This window comes from Arachis hypogaea, chromosome 8 (genome assembly GCF_003086295.3).
Source record: "Arachis hypogaea cultivar Tifrunner chromosome 8, arahy.Tifrunner.gnm2.J5K5, whole genome shotgun sequence".
In the NCBI taxonomy this organism is placed as follows: Eukaryota; Viridiplantae; Streptophyta; class Magnoliopsida; order Fabales; family Fabaceae; genus Arachis; species Arachis hypogaea.
Window position 1 is genome coordinate 7,948,877 of NC_092043.1, and position 17,809 is coordinate 7,966,685.

Consider the following 17,809-nt stretch of genomic DNA (forward strand, 5'->3'; position numbering starts at 1 on the left):
TAGAAACTATTTTAAACTTTGTTTTAATATATTACTAATAGATAGATAAATTTATATTTTACTACCTTGTTCTTGAGTTGGCATTCATGAAAGTTAGGAGTCAAGTCATGAATGATTTATCTTAAAACTTTCATTCTTTATAAGACAACTTTCTTGTAGTCATATTGATTGAATACTATTTTTAATATTATTAAATACTATAATAAAAGTTTAAAACTATTAGATAAAATACAAGTATGAAAATTATTAATATTTTAATAATTAAAAAGGACATTTATTTTTTTAATTTTAATTTTTATGAATCATAACAACATGTATTTTTAACAATATTATTATAACTAAAAGATATTTAAAGAAAATATAAATTATTGAAAAAAAGTGATTTATTGACAACAAATACACTATATAACTTATTATGAATACAATTATACAAAGAAGTAGAAAAATTAATGAATACAATCACATAATGACCTAATACTTAAGTTTAGCAAACTTATAATGATAAAAATTATGCTCATCAACCAAATTCTAGTTGTGCAAAAAATTAGTAAGAATGGAGAAGAAGGAAGAAGAGAAAGAGGTATGAGTTTATGTGAGAAGATAAAGAAAATGTGTAAAGTAAATATTGATTTATATAGAAAATATAAGAATGAGGGATGAATATGAAAGGAGAAGAGAAGAAATTAAATTTTAATCAAATTTATACCTATTAAAAAGAAATAACATTGACATTAAAAGCAATATGTAACCTACATAAAAATAAAGTATGAGAAAAGATGAAAAATTAAAATTAAAAAAAATCTATAATAAGAATCTTATGATATAATACAAAGATAGAAGATAGAAGATAAAAGATAGAAGATAGAAGATAAAAATTTAGGAGGTTAAGAATGAATCTAAAGCCATTTAAGCCAACATGACATCATGTTAAAAACCTAAAAAAATTAAGAATGAATCTGATAGCTACTTTTTATAATTTTAGTGATATCTTAAGAATTATTTTTTTCTTCTTGTAATGTGACCTTAAAATCAATGCAGGATATGGTAATTGTATGTTGAATTTTTTTAAGGTGTAACATTTCAAAAATTTAATGAGAGCATAAGGTAAAATTATTACATTGATTTATATTAAATTTTATTCCTTGTAACATTTCATAATTTTAATCGGAGGTCTCACATGATGATTTTCATAATTTCTTTTTGTTTTTTATTGTAGTTAAAGAAAGGAATCTAGCGCCACCAAATCTTACGTGACAGATTTAGATCCATACGTTGTACGAAAATAAAATAGATTGATACTGTATAAAATATATAAATTAATTTAAAATTTAGTATTATATAATAAAAAAATTATACATAAATTTTTTAAAGTAATATTATGAAAATACTCAATTTAAATTTACTTATTTGATTTTATATTATTTTTATTTTTGTTCTTTTAAGTAGTCATTTTTATTTATTTATTTTTCTAGGTTATATTTAAGTATTATAGTACAATTATAAAATTGAGATGAAATACTATTTTAAATATAATGTTGCAATAGTTAAAATTAACATTCAACTTTTCAATTTTATATTTCATGACTTACAATATTATTATATTTTTTCAATAATATTAGAAGTAAATGATATTAGAAAATGTAAATAGTTGAAAGAAAAAAAATGATATATAAATGCTATAATTAATGAATATAATTTAGACTAAAAATAAAAAAAAACTAAAAAGAAATTATAAAGGACATGGTATATAATTAAAATTAATATTTAATTTTTTAATTTTATTTTTTATAACTTACGATAATATTATATATTTTTAACATATTATAATTAAATAATCTTAAAAAATATATTTAAATTGTTGAAAGAAAAAAATGATTATAAATCATATAACTAATGAATACAATTAGACTAAAAATAAAATAAAAAAACTAAAAAATGATAAAGGTACAGAGTTTTAGAAATTTATTACCTAATATATGTTTGGCAAACTAGAAAAAAATTATGGTCAACAACCCAATTTTTTTTAATATTTGTGTCAAATATTAGTAAGAATAAAGAAAAAAGAATAAGTGACATGATATTATGTGAAGAGAAGAGATAAAAAAGAGATGTGAAGTGAATGTTAATTTATATGAAAAACATAAAAAGAAATAAATATGAAAAAAGATGATGAATTATGTTTTATAAATTAATTTATAATATTAAAGAGAAATAATATTAATATTGAAATCATCCAGTATCCTATATAAAATAAAAGTAAAAAAATATAAAAAGCATATAGTAACCTAAAGAAAAATAAATGACATAAGAATGAGAAAGAAAATAAAGAAGAATGCTAAATTATAATGCTATATAATAATTATAAGAAAGAGTGAGTATAAAAGAGGATGAATTATGTTTATTTCTAATAAAGAAAAATTATATTAACATTGAAGGCATATAGCATTCTATATAAATTTAAAAAGTAAGAAAATATGAAAATTATAGAATAATTTAAAGAAAAATGAATGTCATGAGAGTGAGAAGAAAAATAAAAAAGAATTCTAAACTATAATAATAAGACACATGAGAAGTAAAGATAAAAAATTTAAAAGTAATTTAATTGGAAACAAAAGAATTAAATAGTAATTCAATTAATAGAAAAGCAGTAGGTAAACTTTTTAATTTTATTTTTTATGACTCACGATAATACTATGTATTTTTAATAATATTATAACTAAATAATATTAAAAAAATGTAAATAGTTGAAAGAAAAAAAAGTGATATATGAACATATAATTAAAGAATATAAATAAACTAAAAATAGAAAACTAAAAAGAAATTGTAAAGGATATGTAATTGAAATTAACATTTAATTTTTTAATTTTATTTTTCATGACTTACGATAATACTATATAACATATTACAACTAGATGATATTAAAAACTATAAATTATTGAAAAAAATATATAAATGAGATAACTAATGAATACAATTATACCAAAAATTAAAAAATTATAAAGATATAGTATTTTAAGAATTTATTACCTAATAAAACTAAAAAAAAGAATTGTAGTCATCAACCGAATTCTTTAAATATTTGTGCAAAATATTAGTAAGAATGAAGAAAAAAGAATAAGTGGCATGATATTATGTGAAAAGAGGAGATAAAGAAGAGGTGTGAAGTAAATGTCAATTTATATAGAAAACATAAGAAGTAAGTATGAAAGAAGAGGATGAATTATGTTTTATTACTCAATTTATACCTATTAAAGAGAAATAACATTAACATTAAAATCATATAGTATCCTATATAAAAGTAAATAGTAAGAGAATATAAAAAGTATAGAGTAACCTAAAGAAAAATAAATGACATAAGAGTGAGAAGAAAAATGAAGAATAATCATAAGTTGTAACACTATATAATAATCATAAGAAAGAGTGAGTATAAAAGAGGATGAATTATGTTTATAGTCATAGTTATCAAACCTGGCTCGACCGAAAATTCAATCATCCGGTTACTTGGCCGGGCCGAGCCACTCGTTGAATATAAAATCCGGTTAATTAATGACTAATTAATCCATAAATGAGAATTTATTCTAGAAAGACAAAAATGTGATTTTTATGGCTTAATATGATAGAGGAGTTTGAGATGAGAATTTCGGTATCAATTGTGTGGAATTCGGACCAATATTGGACCGAACGGGCCAACCGGACCCAAAGTGGGCTCTTGACCCAACTAAACTAAACCAAAACCCTAGTTTTCAGCACTCTCTCTCCTCACTTGACACATTTACACGCTGAAAATGAGAGGAAATGGGGGAAGAACACTCTTCAAGGTTCTAACCCTCACTTGATCTTCAAACTACCATAACTTTTGATCTAGAGCTCCGATTATCGCACCGTTTGCGGCCACGTGTTTACCGTGGAGAGCTCTACAAAACTCATACAATCAATATTGAGGTAAACTACAGTGTGCTCTTTGACTTTTCAGCTTTGATTTCGAATTTCATGAGCAAAAATATTGAGGTTTTGAGCTCCCTTGTGCTATAGGATCACATTAGCTTGAAGGGAAGGCTTGTTCTTGCTTTCTTGGTCCTTGGGTAAGGTAAGATATCTCAAACCCTAGTGAGAATATCGAATTTATAGTTTTGGGTTTTGAGCTCTTGTATTTTGGTATGATATTGTGTCTTAGACATTTTATATGTGAGTATTGGAGCTTGATTGGTGATTTGGAAAAGCTTGAAAGAGGGTTTTGTATGCAAAAATCTGTTCTTGGAGGTGTTGAGACCTTGAGAGCTTGAGAAAAAGTGGTTTGGAAGTGCTCCGATTGAGTTTGAGAAATCGGCTAAGGTATGGTCTTGGTTTCTCGTATCTAATATGTAATGTGGTAGGAAATACTTAGGCTAGAGGCCCTAAGATAGGCATTGAATTGTTGATGTTATTGAATGGTTGAGATATATGATGTGGTCATATATGTGATTACGATTATTGATGCATTGATGGTATGAAGTATGAAAGATATGCATGTTGCGATATATGTTTGATTATTGATTGAGGTTGAATTGTGGGTGAAATCATGTTGATGGTGAGTATGATATTGGTTATGCACAATGATGGTTAATTGGAAATGGTGTTGTTAAAAATTGGCATGAGGAAGAGTATATGATATGTAAATGTGTTTGAGTTTGAGCCACTTGGGTGAAGTGGGTTAAAATGGTGGGGTGATGTTTTGGGAATTATGGTAAAGTGTTAAAGCGTGAGTTGAGAAGGCTTGATGTTATTTTTGGTATATTTTGATTGATTTCAAAAAGGGATGAAATTTGCATGTTTTGGTTGATTTTAAAAAGGGTTGAAAATGACTTGTTTTGAAAATGGCACTTTGTGATTTTGTATGAAAATATGATTTTTGGACATACTTTGATGGGACATAATTTGGACTCTGGATCCCCACTTTGAGTCAAATTTGTTTAGAAATGAAAGTCGATTTGGGATGTTCATGCCGTTCGAAGAACGGATGAAAAATTTTTTGAAATGAAGAAGTTATGTCCGTTGGAAGATTGGGGGTGTTATATGTGGATTTTGCAGCTTTTAACTTAGAAAAATTTTAAGCAGAATATCCACCCACGCGTAGGCGTGCTTGACGCGTACGCGTCGTTTTTCAAAAAGCCACCATCCACGCGTGCGCGTGCGCGTCGATGTGATGCACCCAATGCCCAGCCATTCTTCCCGAGAGTTGTGCCAGAATTGTGCCAGTTTTGTGCGTGGGGCACAAACGTACCCACGCGTATGCGTCAATTAGATGTTCTTAAATCCGTGCGTCCACGTGAATGACGCATACGCGTTGATGAACTGTGAGGCCATCCACGCGTGCGCGTGGCCCTGTTTTCATTCCAAAGTTGATTTTTGAGTTTTAAAAGCCAAATTTCATACTTCTAAGCCTCCGATCTCACCACTTATGTCTTAAATCATTATGATATGCCTAGCAATGGGAAAAGAAGCTAGGGAATGTGGTAACTTGCGAGTGAAGCAAGGGAAAAACGAATGATCGATGAGGATCAAATATGATCATATGAGATGCGAAGGATGGCGGTGGAAGTGCTGTATGTGCCATGAGCCGATGGGCTTAATTGTTCATGAATTGGCTGGTTATGGATTTAACCGTGAGTCGGATGGCTGCATTATTGCCGTGTTACGGCGGAGCCATGATTATGGCTAAGTATAAATGCATATATGCTGTTGAATGAAATGTGAATGTTGCACTTCCACTATCTGAGACACGAGTTTTCCTGGGAGAAAGCAGTGGCTAGCCACCACGTGCTCCAGATGGAGACTCGAGACTCTGTTGACCCTATGTCGTAAAGGTGGCCGGGCACTGTGAAAGACCCGAATGAGCTCGCCCCCGTGAATATACACCAGTGAGGGTGTTGGATATGGATCATGATTATGATCACGATTATATTGAGTATAACTCGAGTTGGGGATGCACGACAGAGGGACAGTCCAATGGGTAGCTACTAGGACTTGTCGGGTTGGCTATATAACCAGGCATTCATCATATGCATACTATGTGAATTGTTTGAGATTGCCTATTTGACTGCATATTACTCGCTATTTGTCTAAATGCCTTATCTGTTCCTACTTGTATATCTCTTGTCTGAAATAACTGTGTTTGCCATTTTTTATACTCCTGCTGGTGGTTGGGAGGTCTGAAGGAATTGGAAAGGGAAGTATTAGTTAGACTGAAGGATCTTTAGTCAGTTGCCACTTATGGTTTAACGTGTTTATAAGCTTTCATTTTATCTGAAGAAAGTTCTAGGATTGCCTTCGACTTTCCTCAAATATTACATGTTATATATGTGGGAACTGTTACCATGCTGGGAACCTCTGGTTCTCACCCATGCGAATTTTGTGATTTTCAGATGCAGGACGTGAGGCTTCTCGCTGAAGCATGCTGGAGACTTCTGGATTAGCGAAGATCATTTATTCTCGGGACTCTGTTTTGGTTTTATGTTTTCTCTTAGATACTTTTATCTCTATTGAATAATACAACTGTGACGACTCCTCCTAGAGGGGATTTTGGAGAATAGGCTTACTGTTTCTGCATCCCTTTAGGTTTCCTTGGGGTTTCCTATTTTATTTACATATATATATATATTGCTATGCTCGGACCGGTTATCTTCGCAACCGAATTTTGAGTTTTGATATTCCTGTTTTTGACACTCTTTTGTATATATATATATAATCTCACGTTAGTTTATCCTTGTTCCTTACGTTATCGATCGGAGTGTTGCGCTTTTCGAGTTACGATTTTTGTTGTACCCTCTTTTCTTCAAAGGCTCTTAGTTATAATTATTATTCACATTGCTATATGTACTAAATTTTTATTTTAGAGGTCGTAATACCTTGCCATCTCTGAATTATGACTTAAGCATAAGACTTTGTATGGTAGGGTGTTACATTGAACCACCCATGCAATAGATCGGTTTGACCCGACGGGTTTCATGCGAACCCGGTGACCCGCCCGGTTAATCCAACCCAGTCCGGGTCATGTTTACTAAATTTTTTTCCCTGAAACGGCGTCGTTTCAGACCCACCCACACCCCCTCTTTGAATGAAGTAATTAACCCTAACTCTATAAGCCTCGTCTCTGAGTGGAACCACCCCCCTTCCCTAGCCAGCCTCGTTCCCTTGTCTCTCTGTCTCTACTCTTTCGAGCTCGGCATCAGCAGTGGACAACCCCTCACCCTCACCTTGTCACTTTGTCGAGTTCGGTGCCGGCATCCCCTCACCATCACATCATTACTCTCTCGAGCTTTGCGCCAGTAGCCCCTCACCCTTCCCTCGTCGTTAGTTTGTCACTCGCAATCTTTGGGTCTCTCATCTCGTTGTTATCTCGGTCTCTCACCGTGAGTTTGTGACCCTACGTTTGCTTTGTCGGAACCAGTGAAGCAGCATCTGCTCTCTGATAAACCACTATTTTATAGTTTATCTTGTGCTAAATTGAGTGGATTTTATCAATTCATCATACACTTATTCATATTAATTGCATGGTTTTACAAATCCTTCCTAATTTTGTACCATGATTGAAAACTTACTTCCTAGGCCTTTAAATTGTTAATTTTTACTTCTCCTTTATTCCATTCGATGTCGTGATGTGTTTGTGAAGTGTTTTCAAGTTTACAGGGTATGAATGACTTAAAGGATGAACATGAGGCATGTCAAAGTGGAAAGAACACAAGAAACTAAAGATATCGGAAGCAAGCAGTGACGCGCACGCATAGCTGACGCGTGCACGTGAATTGGCACATCTTACAGCGACGCGTATGCATGCCCAATGCATAAGCGTGCCCGACGCGTACACGTGACAATCACAAAAGTCCAGCAACGCGTACGCATGGCCGACGCGTACGCATGGCCAACGCGTACTCGTGACAGAGCATTACGTGCTGCACTTATCAGAACTCACTGGGGGCGATTTCTGGGCTGATTTGGTCCCAATTTCAAGCCCACAAATGCAGACTAGAGGTAGGGATGTAGTGGAGACTCAACAGACTTTCACTTTCACTTTAATTTTTTGTTTAATTTTTGAATTCTAGGGAGAGAAATAGTACTTGACTCTAGGGTTCTTTGATTTCTTAGTTTTTGCTTTGAATTGGATATTGAGAGAGCTACTACTACCTTCGATTGAAGTCGTCATCTCTATAGTTTGCTTTTCTAATAACTCAATTACTCTTTTCCATTTAGTTGCCTTGTGTTCATATTTGGATATTGTTATTTTTGAACTCTATTAATGCAATGAATTATTTTTATATTTAATTATATTACTTGTTTAATTTCTTTCAATTAATTATCAATGCCAAATTTGATTTTAGTAATTTATTTTAATTACCATGTCTTCTATTTACTCCTTTTACATGTTTGTGAAAATGACATTCATGTTAATGGAGTAGAGCTCCCAACTTGGCTTAGGAGTTGATTAATTGGAAACCCTTGAATTGTAATACTCAAGTGTAATATGTAATTGAGAGTTGCTGGCTAACTCAATTTTCACTGACTCTAGTCCTTTTCTGGGAAGTGACTAGGACTTATGAATCAGAGTTAGTACTATCCACTTAACCTTCCTTTGTAACTGCAAGAGGATAACTGAATGGAAGCAATAAACCTTTACTATTGCACTTGGGGAAAGAAAACAATGATAGAAATTCCAATTATCTCTCCTAACCAAGATCTCTTATTTCAAATACATAACATCTCTCGCTATTGTTTGCTGCTTTAATTTCTCGCCATTTATTTTTCCGTTCTCCACTTAAAAAATTACTCAGAAAATTCCTAACCAATAAATTGCACCTTGTGTCAACTCTTTGGGAAATGACCTGGGAATTCTACTCCCAGTTATTTAATTCTAAATGTGATATAAATTAAATTGATAATGGGAATTTCATCGGTTAAGACTGTACTGACAACGCTGTTTTTATTAGAAATTCTTAATTTGCATTTTTCCACCCATCACTCCCTTGGGTGGTGGTGGTGGTCATTTTCTCAACCAGATGAGCTCCAGTTTTTGACCCTGTTCTTTCTCTAGTTCAATGTTGATTTTGGTGAATTTGGTGGTTGTTGAATGTGGTCGTTGCTATTTTATTTAGTTTCTAGAGTTGTTGTTGTTGTTATTTCTCTGGTTCGATGCTAATTTGGGTGAACCTGAGCAAATTTTAGAGTTGTTGATGTCCTTTCTGTTTATTGAATGTCAGTTTTTTAGAGTTGTTGTTGCTGTTCTTTCTTTGATTCGATACTAATTTTGGTGAACCTGAGCAAATTTTAGAGTTGGTGCTGTTCTTTCTGTTTGTTGAATGTTGGTTTTTTAGAGTTGTTGCTATTTGTTGTTGTTGTTCTTTCTGTTTTTTCTTTAGTTTGATATAAATTTTAGTTAGAATTACTATTGAATTTGGCAATTGCTGCTATTGTATGGTTTTTTAGAGTTGTTGTTGAATCTGAGAAAATTTTAGTAAACTTCGGTTGAATAGTTAAATTTGTTGTTGATTATCATTAGTGAACTTTGGTGGTTGTTGATTATCATTAGTTGTTGCTGTGTTGCTGTGTTTTCTTTTGCTTGCATGGAAAGGCTTTCCAACTAGCCATTGTACTTGAGATTATGGAAGTCCTTCCTCTTCTTTGGAGCTTGTTCTTGGTCCCTAGGGAAATGGGGTGACAAAGAGCAGCTTGCTTCTCCAATGGATCATTGCTCGACTCAATGGGTAACTTCTACTAGTTTGCCGGGGAAGCTCTTGTTTTTCTTTCAGGAGTTGGTTGGTGGCATCGACACCTAGCCCTTTCTTATTTTTAGTATTTGTGACAATCATAGAGTTTATAATAATAGAGGGAAGACTGATCCTGCTTGGGGTCATTGTAAACAAATTATGGATTTACCGATTGTGTTATCTTTCACTTCTTTGTTGATTTAAATTAAAAAGTATTTTGTACTAGAGACTAATATATTATCTTTTTTAGATCATTAGTTATGTTTAAAAATTGATATTAAATTATTATTTTTGTAAAGATTGATATTTTAATTTTATTTTTTTTAATTATGACCGGGTTAACCGGGTGAATCAGTGACCTACCGGAACCAGTGATCCGGTCATATGATCAAATTGATTACCGGTTCGGTTCTGATAACTATGGCTGAAACACTTCCCTCACCAGTGCCTACTACTGCTGGCTCAGTATCTGCAGCTTCCAAGGTTTTCTCCTAATACATTTCAGCCAAAATATTAGGATCTTTGTCCCCCGCATTTACAAGCTTTTGAGGTGCACCACTTCCACTAGCCATTGGTTCTTTTCTCTTCTTGCAACTTCTCTTGTTGTGACCCGGCTACAATCAAAATAGGAAACTGTAATAACAAAATTTTAATTGCAAACAATATAGTTACATGCAAATAAAATAGGAAATTATAATAATGTAAATTGTACACTGATTTAAGATACCTGCAGACAATATTGCTTTGAGGAAAGATTGGAAGCTGATCAGCATCTTCATCACTTGCTATGCTTTTCAAATCTTCGAATTCATAACAATGATATCCAAAATTTTTATCCGAAAATTCTTTCGGCTAAACAGACACATAGATGAATGGAGTCTTGTCAGGATCAGGATTGGATATAAAAGATTGTCCAGTTGGGAGAGATCTCTTTGCTGATCTTCTCTTGCTCACTTTAGGCCTTCTCTTAGTCTGCTCATCTAGGTTGGTCTGGTTGTTCTAAGGAGTACTGTTAGTATCTCAGAGGGTAAGATTGGGTCTGATTCAGGGTTTGATTGTGAAAGTGGAATTCTATATGGCTGTGGAATGTATTGGATTACTTGTTCAGTTGCTTGGGCTTCATTCTCACTAGATACTAAGACAAAAACTGCACTTGGTTGTTGCTCTTGCTCAATGGAAAGTTATGAAGGTTGTGATTGATTGGAAGGTGGCTCATCTAGTTGCACAGGTGTTGTGGGAGGTTGAGACATCTGTTTTGTTAGAGATCTTTGTTGGGCCATATTAACACTATCCTCCTTTTGGGCCTCAACCTCAATCTGGTTGCTTGCTTCATGGGCCTCTTCCCTATTCTGGGCCTCACCATCCATAAGTCTTCTTCTTGGAGTCTACCTTAGAGTTAGATTCCTCTTAGCACAAGTCTTCAATCTCATCTTTGTTGGAGTAATATTCTCTTCAACAATAACAGGATCATTTATAGGGTGCTCTGTGTATAAGTGAATTCTATTACCATTATTCACAACAATCTCATACAGCTTAATTATGTCCATATCAACCCTTGACAATTTCAGCCTATTATCAAGCTCCTTACCAGGTTCTAGCCAATAAAAATCAGTAATGGATGTATACCCAATGTCCTTTAGCAAATCATTTATGAAAAATCCATTGAGTATCCACATTAAACCTACCAATCTCTATTACTTCCCCACCAATATACACAAACTTTGTAAAATTTGTGAAATTAATAAAAAATTAACTAATAAATTAATTATTATTTAAAAAATAAAAAAATTAAATTTTATAGTTTAATGAAGTAAAAATAATTAAAACATGAGTTTTGATACTAATTTTACAGATTTTGACCCAAAAACGGACTAACGGGTCGGATCGATTGAACCGGATCCAAACCGAGCCCAAGTCCAACCTATAAAACACTAAACGAAGCCTTTTTTCACTTCACTTTTGGAGAATACGCTGAAGAAGAGAAAAAATCGTGTTAAAACCCATAACTCTTACCTCCGAAATTCAATCATCCATAACTTTTAATTCGGAGCTCCGATTGACAAGCCGTCAGTGGTCACTTGTTTGTCTCAAAATTCTCATTTATTTCTCAATTCTTCCTCTCCTAAATTTCGTGGGTTTTGAGTTTAGGTATTGACGAATTGAATCATTTTGATGTTTTATGTGAACTCCAGTAGCGGATAATTATTGAGTTTTTTTGAATTAATCCATGGGTAAGATAAGAAACTATTGAACCCTTGTGAATTATTGAATTAGTGAATCATATGATGATTATAGTGATATTGTGTGAATTAGATTGTGTTCTTGTTGGTTTGGAGTTTAATTAGGCGGTTTGGAACGAAATCCGGGTGATTAAAATTGAGAAATTGACATTTGAAAGCTTGGAGCTTGTGAAAGGAGAGGTTTTTGAGGTGTTCCCAGTTTAGGGGAGAATCGGCCAATGTATGTTCTGGTTTTTCGTAGTTAATGTTTAATGTAACGTGAAAACTTAGGCTAGAAGGCCTTAAGATAGGAATGAACTGAATGAATTATTGATGGATTGTATATATGGTATGTGATGTGTGATTCAATTTCGTAAACGGTTTGCTATTGGAGTTGGTTGGTTTTTGGAAAGGATTTAATATTGGAATTGGTTTGATTTTGAAATAATTTGATATTGGAAATGATTTGAATGACCGATAGGTGTTTGGTTTGGTGGTTGGGACCCTTGAAGAGTGGCAAAAGTCCAAGTTTTAGGGGAGATAATGGCAAAATTTTTATGAAAATAGGAGACTTCGTTTGAAGTGGTTATTTAGAAAGATTTGGATTTCTAAGGATTTTTATAATTTGATTTTGAGTTATTAAGAAAATGATTATGTTTTGGGTTTTCTTTATTAGAAAGGAATGAATTGCATTTCAGGTATAAATTGTTATTGAACAAAATGGAAGGTGTGATAATAAGGAATGAAGGATGATGAGAATTGATTTTTAAGTATAATTATTGAATGAATATGAATGAATTATAATGATGATGAGATATGTGTGACCGGATAAGAGGCGGTGGTGTTGTCCACTCGCTCCGAGTATAAGTTGAGACTCCGGGTAAGATGCAGTGGTATTATCCGGGTAAGAGTCAGTAAAGCTGGATAAGATGCAGTGGTGTTATCCACTTGCTCCATATAAGAGTTCGAGACTTCGGTTAAGATGTAAGGGTTGAGTTCTATCGCCGCTTGCTCCAAATTGAGAACTGTAACACCGCCTGGGTAAAAGACAGTGGTGAGGTTGTCCCCTGCTCCGAGCACGTGGGTAAGATGCAAGGGTTGTGGCGTTATTCCACTTGCTCCATGTTTGGTGTTCTGTCCAGGGTTAGCTACCGGATATGTCATGTTTGCCTTTATAATCGATAGATGAGACTCATCAGCCATAGGACATGCATACATCATATGCATTTATTTGTTTTGCTTGAGTGTGCATTGTTTTGGTTTGCTTAACTGCTTAACTCTGCTTATCTGCTATTTGTTCAACTTGCTGTAATTGCACTTTTATATGTGTTTTCCTTACTTGAATTGTAAGTGTATGTTTTCTGAGAGATCTCTCTTGGCGGAGGTGTGAGAGAGGTTGTTCCACCGGTGATTTGGAGGATTAGAAGAAACAGAAAGTGAAGTATTAGGTTAAAATTAGATTTTGAACTTGAAATACCTTAGATAACCTACTTAATTTCTAGTTTAGTTGGATCTTTAAGTTGAAATTTGAGTATCGGAGTTCTAGGAATACCTCTGGCTTTCTCGAGACCTTTTATATTAACTATGCGGGCACCTTTACCATGCTGAGAACCACCGATTCTCATTCCATACATAATTCTGTTATTTTTCTGATGCAGGTCGAGAGGCGCCTTGTTGAGAGTCTGGAGACCCTCCTTATACGGGCTGTTATATTTTGTTTTAGGTTATATATATATATATATATATATATAGAATCTCTGTATGTATATTTTGTATTTTGTCCCTCTTAGAGGTTGACTTGGAGAAACAGGTGTTTATTCTATAGTTTGAGTTATACATATATATATATATATATATATATATATATATATATATATATATATATATATATATACTCTGGTTGGCCTTAGCTTTGCAACTCGAGTTTGGAGTTTGATATCTGTATTTTGGAACTCTGATTTGTATATTATATTTTTAGCCTTCTTTTGATCTTACCTATCCGTTTTACGATTATCCATGTGAGTGTGACACGATTTTCTATTTTTATTTTTGCTTAACTTCTTCTTCAAGGTTCCTAGTTACAAAATTCTTTCAACTATATTTATATATGTCTTTTTTTAGAGGTCGTAATACCTCGCCACCTCTACTTTACGACTTAAGCATAAGGCTCTATATAGTAGGGTATTATAAACTTCCCACATGGACTTCGCTCAAATCTCTCCCTATGATTAATACACAGAGTAATATAGACAGTGACCATCCTTACAAGCAATACAGTATAATCTAAGGTATCATCCTATGTAATTACAGACAATAACATAACAACTGAGAATCTAACTCTAACCCAAAAATTCTGAAAATATTTCTCAAGCTCATAGAAGATAATCATAATGTTCAACAAATTCTCAGGAATATTCTAAGACGAAAAAGATAGGAATGACATACCTCTTTTCTCTGTGGAGCAGTGAGCTATGGATAGTGGACGACAATATGCTTACAAATGGTGGACTATAGATAGTGTGGACGGCGAGATGATTTCAATGATTGCGGGTAGTAGACGGCGAGATGCATACGATGGTGACCTGCGGTTAGTGAAGCAACGACTTTATTAAACTGGGAAGTGTCTCTATTGCGGAGTGGAGGTGCTCTGGTATTCTTCTCCTGTTTAGAATGACAATGGCGACAACAACGGAGCTTTGTTAAGGCACAAAAGGAGGCGGGTAAGGGTTTTTTTTGCCATTTCTTAACAAAAAATTTGGTTACACGTAGATAGGTTGGAAGTGGTTTTGTTGCCACGTAGGTTCGGATATTAAGGGACCAAGTGCGTAACCAATGTCAGGTACTTCTGGCACATTGAGGTTATCTTCCGTAATTATAAGGTGATTTTTCTTCTTCCATTAGTACATTTGTCAGTATTTATATTTTTCATGGGTACAAATGATTATTTACTCTTATAAATATATTACTAATTTTTTGACATACATAATTAATAATTTATGTATTAACTTTTAGTAATGCAAATTTAAGACATTTTTTACCTTTTTATTTTAATGAATAGTATTCATATTAATTAAATATTTTTTATTTTATATTACTCTTTCTTAAATTAATTATTTTTAATTATATATAATTATTAAAATAAACATTAAACATTGTTAAATATCTATATATTAAAAAAATAAAAAAAATTTATTAATCATAATATAATTTTATTATTGATAATTATATGATATCTATTAATATTAATATAAATATTTTTTAATATATATTTAAATAATGTAATAGATACTAATTAATTAATTAATTAAAAAATAAATTTATTTAATATAAAAATTAAATGTTATACAATTTCTTAGTTATGACCGAATCAACTAATTTAACTTGTAATTCATCTATTAAACTAGTAATCTAGTGAGTCAGTAATCTAGTCGGATTGATTGTCGGTTTAGTTAACTATACATTACTCATTGTTATTCACAAAATGACCCGGGATACTACATGCTGTTTTTTGTTTTTCCTTTATTTATTTGGTTATTTAAGTTTTGCTAATTATATTTTTTAATTGCTAAAATTTACATGCTTACATAGTTAATTATATATGTGAGATTTAAATTGATGATGCTTTTAGTAGTGAGCTTCTCAACTTTTCTCTAGATGAAAATCAAAATATTAAAAATATGATCATGTTATTAATGAGTTACTCTAGTTTTTATTTTAGTATTATTATATGATATTTATTTTATAATTTTTATGTTACATATTGTTATCTTTGATTTGAGACTTGTGGTTGGTTAATATTTTTTATTTTTGAACTTTAAAAAGTTACTTTGTGTTATATATTTATGTTACTTTAGTTTTATTTTATCATTTTGTTATTATTTATGATATTTTTGTCAATTTTAAATTGTTTAATTTTAACATATTATATTGCTCTTATAATTAATATTGATATATTTATATATTTTAATAGAATTTTACGTTTTGTTTTACTATCTTTCATTTTGTGAGTTTTAATTATCTTTTTAATTTTACGTAAAATCTCAAATTTTGCTATGTATATTATGTAAATAATTATATACAAATTAATATTTAATAATTAATTATATTAAAATTTGTTAATTATTTTATATTTTTTTAATAATGATCATGATTTTTTTTTATATTTTTGTAAATCAATAATCCTAATATTTTATTTTATATTCTTTTAAAAATTATCATTATTTTTTTTATATTTTTATGAATGTTATATACAGTGTTTCGTTTACTATTTATGAGCGCTCTTAGAGTCAAGTATGCTAATATAGCCGCATGTTGGTACTAATCTACATATTGATGTTATATATTATTATTATTATTATTATTATTATTATTATTATTATTATTATTATTATTATTATTATTATTAATTTTATAATATTTACTAAATACATATAAAATCTATTTTAAAATGTTTTATTTTATTTTTTATAAACATTGTGTTATTTATTTAATTTATACGTCATATTTTTTTATTAAATATAAATATTTTGTGAATTTTTTTATTTTATAAATTATTTGGTATTAGTATAAATACAAAATAAAGGTATTTTATATAATATATATATTCATAAATAATTTATTTTAAAAATATATTTCACACATAAATATAAAAAAATAGATATTTTTTTATACATTTCACGAATACATACTCATGCATTTACGAGTACGAGTATATTACAATTTTATTTTTAATATTGGATTAATAATGGTGTTTTTTGAATTGTGATTTACTGTGGTATTTTTGTAAAATGTGGAATAATTTAATTTATAGAGTATAACTTGAACCGTCCGATTTGTAAGAAGTACAGAAATCGGATCGTCCGATTTTTAGATGCAAGTCCGATTTTTGTACTTGGACCCTTTAAAAAATAAAAAAAAATTGGAGTGTAGAAATTGGATTGTCTGATTTGTGTACTCCAAATTTTTTTAACTTTTTAAACACAAATCGATTTGTGTATTCCAAATTTTTAAAATTTTTTAAAAACAAATTGAAATATCTAATTTATATATCTTCTATAATTTTAAAAAATACCAAAAATTATAATATCAAAATATATTACTTATTCTATTTTTATATCTATTTTTTTTACTGAGTATATACATAGCAAAAGATGAAGCACACTTTTTAATGCACAGGAATAGACAAAAGATGGAAATTGAACAAATACCCTTAGACATGAAGTTCTTAACGTCTTCCTAATTGGATGATTTAACACATATAGCCGAATTATAGGTATCTGACAAAATAGTTCGTTGGGCTATACCAAAAATTGATCAGGACTTTTAGCTTGTTTGGATTTTCTTATAATTATCGCAAAACTTTAGTTATGTTTCCATAAATAAAACATAATGATACGTATAAAATTAAACTTTAAAAATATGTATGGTCATTTATATTCTCTGAACTTTTAAGAAAATTTGTAAATATATAGTAAGGTAGCTAGGACAAAAAATGAAAACAAATTATCAATTACCTATTATAAAAGATGTGCATATACCACTATCCAATATATTAGGTACATATTAAATAGGTGCAATAAGGAATATTAATAATTTATTGTGACATTTTTGCAATGGACAATGAAATTAGAGAATTAATTTTAAAGCTATGATGTAGAGATTCAATTGTAGATTTTTTACTATACTTAATCAAAAATTGAATAAAACTATATGTATCTATAAAGTAATTACTTCTATAATAATAATAATAATATTAATCAAAATTAAACTTTTTAGATGTTAAAAAATTAAGTTTTTAGATTTTAAAAAGTAAAAAATTTTAGAAACTCACCTAAATTTTCGATAAGGGTAATT